Below are 12,737 nucleotides of genomic sequence, written 5' to 3'. Positions count from 1 at the left end.
TTTGAGAAAAAATTTGAAGAGTGGCACAGAAAAGTAATAAAATAATAACTGATTACTGGTAATAAATAGGGTAAAACACATTTTTCAGACATATACAGAAGCCAAGGGGTTGGATCCAGATTTAGTCATACTTTGAGCAGGCCCACTGAAATCAAAGGGGACAGGTAAGTCATGACTAAAGAGTCATTTGGTTTCAGTGCATCTACTCTTAAGTATGACTAAATCTGGACCCAACCCAAAGTGACCACTGTACCACCATGACTAATTAAACTTGAGCTGCTATATCCTGATGTAATGCTTGGCTCAGGGCTCAAGCACTGATACTCGGACCTCTAGGGTACTTCACACCAAGCTCAAATGGAGCTTGTGCTATATGCCGTCACAAACACCATTCATTTGCACAGGTCTCCACGTGCAACTTTACTTTTGTAACTATTACCTGCTGAACGGAAGCAATTACTTAAAATATTCCTTTTAAAAAACCAGCTGGTTCATTTTGATGAGAGAATCTTGAGAATTATCGTTTATTAGAGAATTCCTATACCCCTGCCCTGCAAAAAGAAAAAGAAATACAGGGTAGTTTATATAAAAGATACAAAAATAATTACAGTACAGGATGCTAAACGGAATTCTTTGTAGAGTCAGTAGAAGATCCTAATATGTTTTATCACTCAAAGATATCTGGAATAGATTAAAAGAAACACTGCTTTGACTTTAATTGGTCTTCTTTGTGGTACAAATATAATGAAATTCCTCTTTGTCCATGTTATGTGTTCATCAAGTAGGACTGTGGACTCTCTAAAGATGCTTTCAGAAGGGAATCACCTCATTTTGACAGAGGTTTTTAGGTAGTAGTATAAAATATTATGATTACTAGTCCCATAGAAAATGTCTTAAATGCCCACCCAGCCATACTTCCATCCCACACACACAAAAGCTTCATACACATATCCACCACTGTTCTTTAAAATATTACTCTTAAAACTAACTACTGTTCTAATAGGAGGAGAGGGATGGAGGACATCTTCGGTTCCACACCACAATTGTTAATGTTGATTTTAAACTCCACTTCACACACAGATGGGCATGGGGAGGAATCTGGCCTTTTGCACATTATTACAAAATAGTGCTAATTTTGTTGGACTAAGACTGGGAAGGCCCAGCTCCATATTGCCGCTCACCCATGAAGCTCGCTGGGCGACTTTGGGCCAGTCACCATCTCTCAGCCTAACCTACCTTACAGGGCTGTTGTGAGGATAAAGCAGTGGTGGTGTTGTGCTAAGATTTGGCCCCTTTACATCCGCTTGCAATGGCTGATGCACAGACGTCAAGGAGTTAAGACGTGTGGCAACCTCTGCTAATTGGCTTTCACAGACAAGCCCAATAACAACTTGCAAATGGGATGCTATAATAATAGGGTAGCAGTGTGTCCTGCTTGACAAAGGACAGGCCGTTATCTGAAGGTGCCTTCCATTTGAAAAGCTGCCCCATCCAAGTCCAGTTGAGAGATGCAGAGCCACGAGGGGGGAGTCCCAGCAGGGGCCTTGAAGTTGGCTGCCCATCCACAATTAGAACCTGGGCAGCAGACTGAGCAGCCACACCAGTCACCTGGCCCCAGTCTTCCACAGTCTAGATCTTAATCATCGTTTCTAAATGTGCATCTTTAAGTATAAGTTAGGCGCTGCAAATCTGAGACCGCTTCTTTAGTGATGCATTCCCTCTTCTTTGGAAATGCATCAGTGGCCAACCTACATAATAAACAGATACCTTTTTGCAAGAGGCCTCTAAACAGAATGCTTTTGAACACACCCACCTCTGCTGCCCATTGAATTTATGCTGCTTGTTTCTGTCAGCAGAATATAAGAAAATGTCCTTTCATGATTATAGCACAAACAAGCAAATGGGTTTTCCTTGCCAATAAGAACAATATATAATACATTCAACAGCTTCAGTGAGGCTGGAACATAAATCTTTCTAGCTAGCTTGCATCAGTGGGGGCTGATCAGGTCCAGGCACTCTTGGATGAAACAGATTTTCTAGATCCATTTCCATCAGGGGGTTGGCACCAAAACTGCCTTGGTCACCCTGTGACATGACGTTTGCCAAAAGAGAGATGGGGAATGCAATTGTCACATTTCACAAGTTTAAGCCCAGGAGCTGCAGGTCCAAGGAGGTCATCATAAGCAGGGATCAGGCAAAAGGCAAGGTCTCAACAGTCCAGATCACAGACAACACAGTCCCAAGGCAACACAGCAAACAATAAGCAGGCAGAAGGGCAGTCAGAGTTCAGGCCAGAAGCCCTCCCACCAGGAATCACTCAAGGCAGCGTCAGGAGAACCTAGGGTCAGAAAGACCCAGTCAGTATTGTTTCCAGCAACTCTCTTAACCTTACACTGCTGTTTTTATGCAGAGGCTATCAGAGCCACACCCAGGCTTCAGCTGTGAGCTCTTAGTGACTGCAGCTGAAATGTAGGGCTGTGGACCTCCTTGGCCAAAGCCCAGATTCTGAGTGAAAGTGGGGTGTCTCTGAGATGATGTGGCTGGGGCACGAAGTAGGTTGGGTTGCTCTGAAGCTCTTTGGCATGCTTAGGAACAATTTGGAAGCCCAGCCGTGCTGCTGCCCAGCAGCTAGCCTGAACACTCAGGATGTGCGATGGCAGCTGTCTTCTTGTTCCAGGTATTTCCGGAAATAGATCCTGCACAAATGGTGGCCAACAAGCATGCAACATTGATGTTGTGGATTGGGGAAGGGTCCCTGCAGAGGCCTACTGGAGAGGCCCTCCTTGTAAACAAGCCTCCTATATGCAAGTAGACCTTTTCTCAAAAGACCTCTGACTCAGTCTAGCACTCCTTCTTGTATGGATTTTCTTCGGCCGTGCAATTTACATTTGGGTACAGTATGAGGTATGGGGACTTTAGAGTTTAAGGGTAAGAGATGGTGCTTTTTGGGTGTTAGTGCTTTAATGGTGTAATGGGGCAAGTAGGGGAGCAAAATCTACTGTTTTAGAAGCTTGCTAGATGCCTTATATGAACTGATAAGAGATGTCGTGATAACCATTGATAAGGGAACTCGGTAATGGGTAAGGGAAAAGAACACATTGTGGTTTGGGATTCCCTTGGCTGGAGACAGAGAGAAGTAAAAAGGAGCTGAAAGCAGAACTAAGTCACGAACAACGTGAGTCAGAAATAGGGAAGGAACCTTGAGGGAAAAGGTTGGACTTTCTGGGAACAGGATGATGTTAAGTGAACCAATAGACATACAGATTTCAGAAAGCATATTAGAAAAGAGGTTACTGATTTGGGAGGGTATTTAAATTGATACATGGAAGAGATCTGGGTCTGTTTTTTTCTTTCACCCCAAACCTGAGATGTTACTCTGAGCCTATCACTTAAGCCTCAGCGACTTCCTGGTCATGCTTGGAGAAGGAGACCGTCCCTTTACCCTTGCTGGTAAAGTACAGGTGCGAGTGGTAGGCATACAGCTGCAGGATGAGTGAGCATGCCATATATCTTTGCTTGGCTGAAGGTTTGTGTGTTTGTTAAATTTTCTTTATCTTTTTTTAATAAAAGCATTTAGTGTATGCCATTGTTCTAGTCCTTATTTGTACAATTTAAGTAAATCTGAGTGAATGTGAGCACACCCACCTATTTCAGTCCCCAAAGGAACCTCACCTACAACATCAGGGCCAAGCTGAGGCTGTTTAAAGTAAATGTGTCTAAGTACCCAATACCAGGGACCCTGAACTTTTAGCCCCCAGTTTTCCCCTTTCATTCTGAGTTCCTTCTTTTCAAATGGTGCCACTTCTGAGGGCTTGTGGGTTTCTCTCCCTCCACCTCTGAGACAGAGTCCTTGTCCTCCACAGGTGATGCCCTGCTCCTCCTGGTCTACTGGCAGAGCCTGGGCATTGCTGGTGGCAGATGGTTCCTGGTCCTTCAGTTCTTCCTCCAAGGAGGAGTCTTCCAGTCTGGGCATGACAGCAACCATATTGATTATTCTGGACCACTCAGCACCGTTCACCATGGTATCCCTCTGGAGAGGATTCTGAGTTGGTGAGGGCAGTATAGTTTTACTAGGGACGTTAGAGAATTCTGCCACGGATCTCAGGGAGGCCGAATTCCAGTGAATTTGGCCCCCTGGAATCCGTGGCGGAACGGAGCAACCCGCCCCACCACCCCATGAAAGCCCCGTGAAACGGAGCCTACCTGGCTGCGGCTCCGGTGGCAGAGGCTCCAGCCACTGCCAGGTTGCAGCTGCAAATGGCGGCCGCTACGCCGGCCACCATTTGCGTCCCTGGCAAGCCGTGATAGGCTACATAAGTATCTACTTAGCCTATCACAGCTCAGGGCAGGGACGCAAATGGCATAGCCACTGCCATTTGCGTCCGTGTTTTTAGCTGTGATAGGCTACTTATACATTTACATAGCCTATCAGGGCTAAAGACACATATGCAAATGGTGGCAGCTACAGCGGCTGCCATTTGCGTCCCTGTGCAGCCCAGCGGCCGGATGTCCAGCTGTGGGCAGCCCCAGCCAGCGACTCTGCAGAGTTGCCGCGAAGCGAAGCCAGCTGGGGAGGATTCCGGGGGAAGGGATGGAGCGCCTCCCCCCCTCCAGCGGACGCCGCCACCAGAACAAGGTAAGGGATTCGTACATCCTTAAGTTTTACAGTGTTTCACTCGTGGATGTCTGGCTGGGAGATTGCTGTCCAACCCCATAGAATTTATGCTTTGGGGTCCCATAATGTTCCATCTTATGCTTCATTCTATTAAACATCTACATGAAACCGCTGAGTGAGGTCATGCAGAGATTTAGAGTGCAGTGCTATCAGTATGCTGATGACACACACAATTCTATCTGTCTTCTTCATCAGCCCCAGGTGAGTCAGTGGGAGTATTTAATCAGTGCCTGTGTTTAATCAATGGACTAGATGAGGGCCAATAAACCTAAGCTCAGTCCAGAAGATGAAGGCACAGTTAGTGACTAGTGCATCTGTTTGGGTGAGTGATATTTAACCTGATCAGGGAGGAGCTATGTCCCCCCTGAAAACATTGTCATGAGAAGCACAAGTGTTCTCTTTCACTCTGTGGGACAAAGAGCCTTCACCAGCTTAGGCTGATACGCCAGCTACAACCATACTTGAATAAAGATAGCCTGGCTTTGGTGCTCAATGTAATCTCCTGTTTGGATTGATGCTATGTGTTGAATGTAGGATTGCCCTTGAAGATGTTTCGGAAACTGAAATCAGTACAAAACATGGCAGCTGGGGTACTGACTGAATCTGAGCATTATGATACCAGTATTGAATCATCTTTGCCGACTCTCAGTTCATTTCTGGGCCTATTTCAAAGTACCACTGTCAACCTATAAAGCTTCTTGGATTGGGGCCACACTATCTGAAGGAGCGCCTCTTCCTGTATTTCCCTACCCGAGCCCTGAAATTGTCAGCAGAAGTGTTGCTCTGAGTGTCCTCGCATGCTGAGCGATGCCTACTTGGGAGCGGGCCCAGAGAGTGCCTGAAAGCTGAGTGAGGTTTTTGTTGTTGTTAAAAGTAGGGATGTCAGAGAATTCCACGACGGATCTCGGTGAGGCTGAATGCAAGTGCATTCGGCCCCCCGAAATCCATCGCGGAACGAAGCCCCTGCCTCCCCCAACCCACGAAAGTTGGGCGGCACGAAGCCCCCACCCCACGAAAATAGCGCGAAATGGAGCACTTGCCTGCTTCCGTCCTGCGGCCGCCATTCGCTTCCTCTTTCATGCCGTGATAGGCTAGGTAAATACATTAGGGATGGACAAAAGTCCCTTACCTGTTCTCGAAGCTTGCTTCGCAGTGGGGGGGGAGGCGCTTCAGTTCTCCCCCCAAAGTTCAGGCGAGGGGGGGGGAGACGCCCCGCCTCGCCCTGCCGAAATTCAGGCCGGGGGGGAGGCGCCCCATCCCTCGCTGGCAAAATTCAGGCCAGGTAGAAGCACCCCATCTACCCGGCCGTGAAAAAAAAGTAAAAAAAAAACCACACACACACCCGTGATAGGCTATGTAACGATTTACATAGCCTATCATGGCTAGATTTCCAAAGTCAGCCGTGATAGGCTACGTAAATCGTCACGTAGCCTATTACGGGTGACTTTGAAAAAAAAAAAAAGTGCGTACGCAAATGGCGGCGGCCCATGGGCGCTGCCATTTGCGTTCCTTATTTTGGCACGTCTAGTCTACGTAAAGATTTACGTAGACTACGGCAAAAATAAGGGAACGCTATTTGTGTTGCCCTTATTTTCGCCGTAGTCTACGTAAATCTTTATGTAGACTAGATGTGCCAAAATAAGGAACGCAAATGGCGGCGCCCATGGGCCGCCGCCATTTGGTTCCTGCTTTTTTTTTCCCCCCCAAAGTCACCCGTGATAGGCTACATGACAATTTACGTAGCCTATCACGGCTGACTTTGGAAATCTAGCTGTGATAGGCTACGTAATCGTTACATAGCCTATCACAAGTGTGGTGTTTTTTTTTTACTTTACTTTTTTTTTTTGCAATGGTGGCGGCGGCAGCCGGTCGGGAGACCGGCCGCCGCCCCCGCCCCCGACGAAACGCCGCCGAAACCGGGAGGGACATTCGCAGGAGGTAAGTCCCATCCTGGGGGGGGGGGCGTGGTCCGGCGGAGAATTTCCCCACCTATTTCGGGGGGCTGAATGCGTTGGCATTAGGCCTCCCGAAGATTCAGGGAGAAATTCTCCACCATCCCTAAAATACATACATAGCCTATCATGGCTAACGCAGGGACGCCTTTTGCGTCCCTGTGGAGGCCGTGATAGGCTATGTAAGTATTTACGTAGCCTATCATGGCAGGCCGGAAAAAAAAACACGTACGCAAATGGCGGCAGCTACGGCTGCTGCCATTTGTGTTCCTTATTTTTGGCCGTCTTAGTCTATGTAAATATTTACGTAGACTATTACGGAGAAAATAAATTGGAACACACATAGCGTAGCGGGCGCTATTTGCGTTCCCCTTTATTTTTGCCGTAATAGTCTACGTAAATCTTTACGTAGACTAAGATGGCCAAAAATAAGGAATGCAAATGGCGGCAGCCGTAACCGCTGCCATTTACGTACGCGGGTATTTTTGTTTTTTGTTTACCCAGAGCCCTCCGCGGCCGGAAATCCGGCTGCGGACAGCTCTGGCCTGGGTCTGGCCAGCTGCTCCATGGAGCCGCCGTGGAGCACAGCCAGCCGGTCGAGGATTGTGGGGGGGAGGTACGGAGTGCCTCCCCCCCGTCGAGGATTCTGGGGGGAGGGACGGAGCGCCTCCCCCCACACCGTGGAGCAGATCCGCGAAACGGTAAGTGACTTTCCTACATCCCTAGTTAAAAGGACTTCACAACAAGCACCTCACTCAGCTTTCAGGCACTCTCTGGGCCCGCTCCCAAGTAGGCATCGCTCAGCATGCGAGGACACTCAGAGTAACACTTCTGCTGACAATTTCAGGGCTCGGGTAGGGAAATACAGGAAGAGGCGCTCCTTCAGATAGTGTGGCCCCAAGCCAAGAAGGGCTTTGTAGGTTGACAGTGGTACTTTGAAATAGGCCCAGAAATGAACTGAGAGTCGGCAAAGATGATTCTGGGCCCCTTCAGACTAGGGATGTTAGATAATTCCACCACGGACTCCAGTGAGGCCGGATTCTTTCGAATTTAGGATTTAGAATCCGGCCCTCCGGAGTCTGTGGCAGAACAGAGCAACCCCCCACCACCACCCCGCGAAATTGTCCCGGGATGGACCCTACCTGGTGTTGGCCGTCCGGTCCATCCGCTGTCCCTGGTCTGTGGCCTCGAATGGCTGCCCCGGTCTGCAGCCGCTATTTGCGTCCCTGCATTAGCCGTGATAGGCTACATAAGTATTTATGTAGCCTATCACGGCAAATAGCAGGGACGCAAATGGCGGCCAGTATGCCATTTGTGTCCCTGCCTTTTGCTGTGATAGGCTTGTTGTTGTTCAGTCGTTCAGTCGTGTCCGACTCTTCGTGACCCCATGGACCATAGCACGCCAGGCCTTCCTGTCCTGCGCTCTCTCCCGGAGCGTGCTCAAGTTCATATTCATTGCATCCGTGATGCTATCTAGCCATCTCATCCTCTGCCGTCCCCTTCTCCTTTGGCCTTCAGTCTTTCCCAGCATCAGGATCTTTTCCAGGGAGTTTTCTCTTCGCATTAGGTGGCCAAAATATTGGAGCTTCAGCTTCATTATCTGTCATATCACGGCTAATGCAGGGACGCAAATGGTGGCCGCAGACTGGGGCAGCCATTTGCGGCCACAGACCAGGGACAGCAGATTGGAACATTTCACAGTAGGGTCCATCCTGGGACATTTGCGGCCGCAGCACGGCAGCGGATGGAAGTCCAGCTGCGGGCGGGCCCAGCCAGCGGCTCCGCAGACTTGCCGCGGAGTGGAGCCGGCCAGGGAGGATTCTGGGGGAGGATTCGCCTCCCCCCCTCCGCAGATGCCCCGGACCGGAATGGGGTAAGTAATTTGTACACCCCTACTTCAGACACGCCACAGGTAGCAGTACTGGGAAACCCCAAGGGAAAAAGTCATGGTTAAGCCATCTAGGGCTGAATCTACACATAGCAGTTATACCGTTATCATAACTACTGATGCCCACTGATGTCATGTGTACCAATAGTTATGATAACGGTATAACTGCTATGTGTAGATGCAGCCTAGGGGGCTTTTCAAAAAGCATATGCAGGTGGAGAGGCTGGAAAAGCACAGGAGATGGGACATAAGTTGAAAAATAAAGAACAAACACACATACATTACTCCACCCCCCCCCCCCACACACACACACCCTCCCTCAGCCATCTCACTACAGTAAGGTAAGCCCTGATGCCTTGCGCGCTGAGAAATTTCTCCGAAATTCTAACACCTTCCCTCAATTTTCAGCTGTGATTTTGGTTTTGCTCTCCCCCCATCCCCCCAATGAATGGTTATAGGTAGATAGCAAAATTAAGCACACTGCTGATTCTAATCCATGCAAAGCCAGGTCAATTTGCTAGTATTTCATAAAGAGACCCAAAGATGTTACCCCAATTTGCAACCACCTCATTTATTCAGATTTTTTTTAAAAAAAAATGAAGTGTTCTCACATCATCTAAATATGAATTTGTGTTAAATTGTGGCTGACAGAAAACTTGCTGTGTTGCTCTGTCCGTATGTGGAGGAATCGTGTGTTTTGTGAATCACATTCCTATCGCCCGTGTGCCTTTGTCTCGTTTGTGATCTAGAGGTTTGGTGAGTGGAAGGAAAATTGATATTTTATCAGCATCTTTCTCTGAAGCTTTTTCGCTACTGTCTGGCTTTCAGCCCGTATTGCTAAGAGGGAAAATTGATTGTAATTTCCTCAGAGGGGTGCGTGTGTGTGTGTTGCTTTTGTTAAAGGCCCACAGGTTTTTCTATTTACCAGAGATGAAGCCACGTCCAGAGGCCAAAATCAAGCCTAATGCAAGCTGAAGTCTTACAACGGCTAATTAAAGTATCTGTGCTGTGCTCTCTCACCACTGAATGTTTTTGACAAACAAGCTTCCAGTGAAGGATCCAGTTATGGGCAAATCTTGTAGGTGTGGCATTCCTCGACCAAAGTTAATTGTGGCTGCAATCCTATGCATACACTTCACTCGGAGTAAATCCCATTGAATATAGGGTGACTTACTTCTGAGTAAATGTGCACAGGATTGCATTGCACTATTAGTGAATCAGCTGCTAATGTTTATGATGTCTGCTCTGCATTCATTCTGCTGAGGTGCTTTAAAATTTCTCAAACAGCCATCCTTATGGTATGCCAAAGGGGAATAAAGCAACTGAGAGCTTATTTGAGTCAGTGAAGAGAAATACAAAATGATATGCATTCATCATCTGAGGAGTCCAAATAGAGTCTGGGGGCTAGCAGATGCTGGGACGGGCTATCTACTCCATCCAACTTCCAGTCTTTGCTTTTTTAAATCTAGTCTGTTTTCACTGTATGTATATATACAGTCAGGGCCAGAAATATTGGAACAAGGATAACTGTTTTGGCAGTTGGCCCCTGTACACCACCACATTGAAGTTGAAAGGAAACACACCCAGATGGGAGCGAAGCCAGGACTTTCGGATGTAATTCAAGGGGGTTGACAAAAGTGGGGCACTAACCATTCAGGAAGGACAGCCAGTGGCATACACACACACCCATCATTGGTGGCTCATAAGTAATGGAACGAATGGCTGACAAGCAGCTGCACGGCCAGGTGTGGCCTGTTTCCTGGGTACCCCATGACCAATCCAGCAGATAAAAGGCCTGGAGGTAGTTCTGAGGGTTACATTTGCATTTGGTAACTGTTCACTGGAACTCCCAACATGAGGGCCAAACTGTCCATGCGAGTGAAGGAGGCCATCATTAGGTGGAGGAAACTAAATAAACCCATCAGAGAGATAGCAAAAACAGTGGGAGTGGCCAACACAACAGTTTGGAGCATCCTGAAAAAGAAGGAATTAACTGGCAAGCTCAGCAACAGCAAAAGGCCTGGAAGACCACGGAAGACAACTAAAAGTGGATGACCGCAGAATTCTGCTCATAGTGAAGAGGAACCCTTTCACAACATCTAGCCAGGTCAAGAACGCTCTTGAGGAGGTAGGCATGTCATGGTCAACATCTACAGTCAAGAGACAGCTTTATGAACGTAAATACAGAGGCTTCACAACAAGGCACCAACCACTGGTAACGTTCAAGAACTGAAAGGCCAGATTAGCCTTTGCCAGCAAACACCTAAGAAAGCTTGCCCAGTTCTGGAATAAGATTCTTTGGACTGATGAAACCAAGATTAATTTGCACCAGAATGATGGGAAGAGAAAAGTATGGAGAAAGAAAGGAACAGCTCATAATCCAAAGCACACCACATCATCTGTCAAACATGGTGGAGGCAGTGTTATGGCATGGGAATGTATGGCTGCCAATGGAACCGGGTCACTGGTGGTTATTAATGACCTGACTAGGGATGTTAGAGAATTCCACCACAGATCCCAGGGGGGCCGAATTCCAGTGAATTCGGCCCCCTGGAATCCGTGGCGGAAATGAGCAACCCGCCCCACCACCCCACGAAAGCCCCCTGGAACGGAGCCTACCTGGCTGCAGCTGTGGCTGCAGCTTCAGCTCCGTCAGTGGCTCCAGCGGTGGCAGCAGCGGCTCTAGCCGCTGCCATGCTGCTGCAGACGCAAATGGCGTCCTGAGTAGGGGACGCCATTTGCGTCCCTATGGTAGCCCGTGATAGCCTATGTAAAAATTTACGTAGCTATGACAGCTAAAGCGGGAACGCAAATGGCGTAGGGGACACCATTTGCATCCCCGCTTTAGCCGTGATAGGCTACATAAATATTTACATAGCCTATCATGGGCTACCATAGGGACACAAATGACGTCCCCTACTCAGGACGGTATTTGCATCTGCAGCAGCCCGGCAATGGCTGGAGGCCCCGCTGCGGGTTGGCCTGGCTGGCGGCTCCACAGCTGGGCCGCAGAGCGGAGCTGGCCGGGCAGGATTCCGGGGGGGAGGAACGGATCGCCTCCCCCCCCCGTTGAAGATTTCAGGGGGAGGGACGGAGCACCTCCCCCCCACCGCGGATGTCCCTGGACGCAACCGGGTAAGTGTTTTGTACATCCCTAGACCTGACTGCTGATAAAAGCAGCAGGACGACTTCTGAAGTGTGTAGGGCTATACTTTCTGCTCAGATTCAGATGAATGCTGCCAAATGGATAGGACGCCGCTTCATACTGCAGATGGAGAATGACCCAAAACATACAGCAAGCTACCCAAGGGTTTCTGAAGGCAAAGAAGTGGGATGTTCTTCAATGGCCAAGTCAGTCACCTGATCTCAACCCAATAGAGCATGCTTTTCACTTCCTGAAGACAAGACTGAAGGCAGAAAGACCCATAAACAAGCAGCAGCTGAAGGCAAAGCATCTCAAGGGAGGAAACTCAGCTTTTGGTCATGTCCATGGGTTCCAGACTTCAGGCAGTGATTGACTGCAAAGGATTTTCGTCCAGGTATTAAAGGCGATACTTAAGTTTGAAATGATGTTGGTTTGTTCCATTACTTATGAGCCCCCAACGATGGGGGTGTGTGTATGCCACTGGCTATCCTTCCTGAAGGGTTAGTGCCCCACTTTTGTCAAGCCCCTTGAATTACAGCTGGAAGACCTGACTTCGCTCCCATCTGGCTGTGTTTCCTTTCAAATTCCATGTGGTGGTGTACAGAGGCCAACTGCCAAAACAGTTATCCTTGTTCCAATATTTCTGGCCCTGACTGAATATATATATATATATATATATATATATGTCAAAAATTGTGTGTTTGTTTGTGGCTGGCTGCAGGGCCATCAGTAACGCAGGGAATAAGGGAGAGCTGCCCTTGGTGTAATCACACTTTAGGGGCCCACTGAGCCTGCCATTTGGGTCCTACAGTTGCTGCCGCTTTTACTTCACATTCTCACTTGCCAGAGTGTATGACAGGAGTCACTGGGTTACATTATTACTTTGTTTATACTTTCCCTTACTATAACAAGTACACCCTCTCAATCATGGTGCAGGCCAGGTTTCTGATTTCAGCTATGAGTCACCCCATTGGCCATCTTTCATTCTATTGGTCTGTCTCCCATTCACTGTATAAGGTGAATAAGTTCAATGTATAAGGTGGCAGAGGTGACATTTTTTCAGGTTACTGAGCTGAG

The 12,737-nt window shown here is 48.2% G+C and overlaps 1 protein-coding gene across 19 annotated transcripts in view; it reads right to left on the bottom strand.

Moving 5' to 3' along the window:
• LOC146352607 (uncharacterized) overlaps positions 1 to 12,737 on the bottom strand; it is a 131,548-nt gene that overhangs the window by 2,728 nt on the left and 116,083 nt on the right. For 13 of the 19 annotated variants that reach the window (XR_014787790.1, XR_014787793.1, XR_014787779.1 and 10 more), the window contains one exon: positions 440 to 551. The exons of the other annotated variants lie outside the window; for them this stretch is intronic. The gene's annotated coding sequence lies outside the window, so the exon portion shown is untranslated. The remainder of the gene's footprint in view (positions 1 to 439; positions 552 to 12,737) is intronic. 19 annotated transcript variants of the gene reach the window in all.

Source organism: Heloderma suspectum, chromosome 2, assembly GCF_057233095.1.
Source record: "Heloderma suspectum isolate Gila_16-S chromosome 2, 16-S_ref, whole genome shotgun sequence".
Classification (NCBI taxonomy): Eukaryota; Metazoa; Chordata; class Lepidosauria; order Squamata; family Helodermatidae; genus Heloderma; species Heloderma suspectum.
Note: the sequence above shows the minus strand (reverse complement) of the source record. Positions and strands in the feature narration are given on the sequence as shown.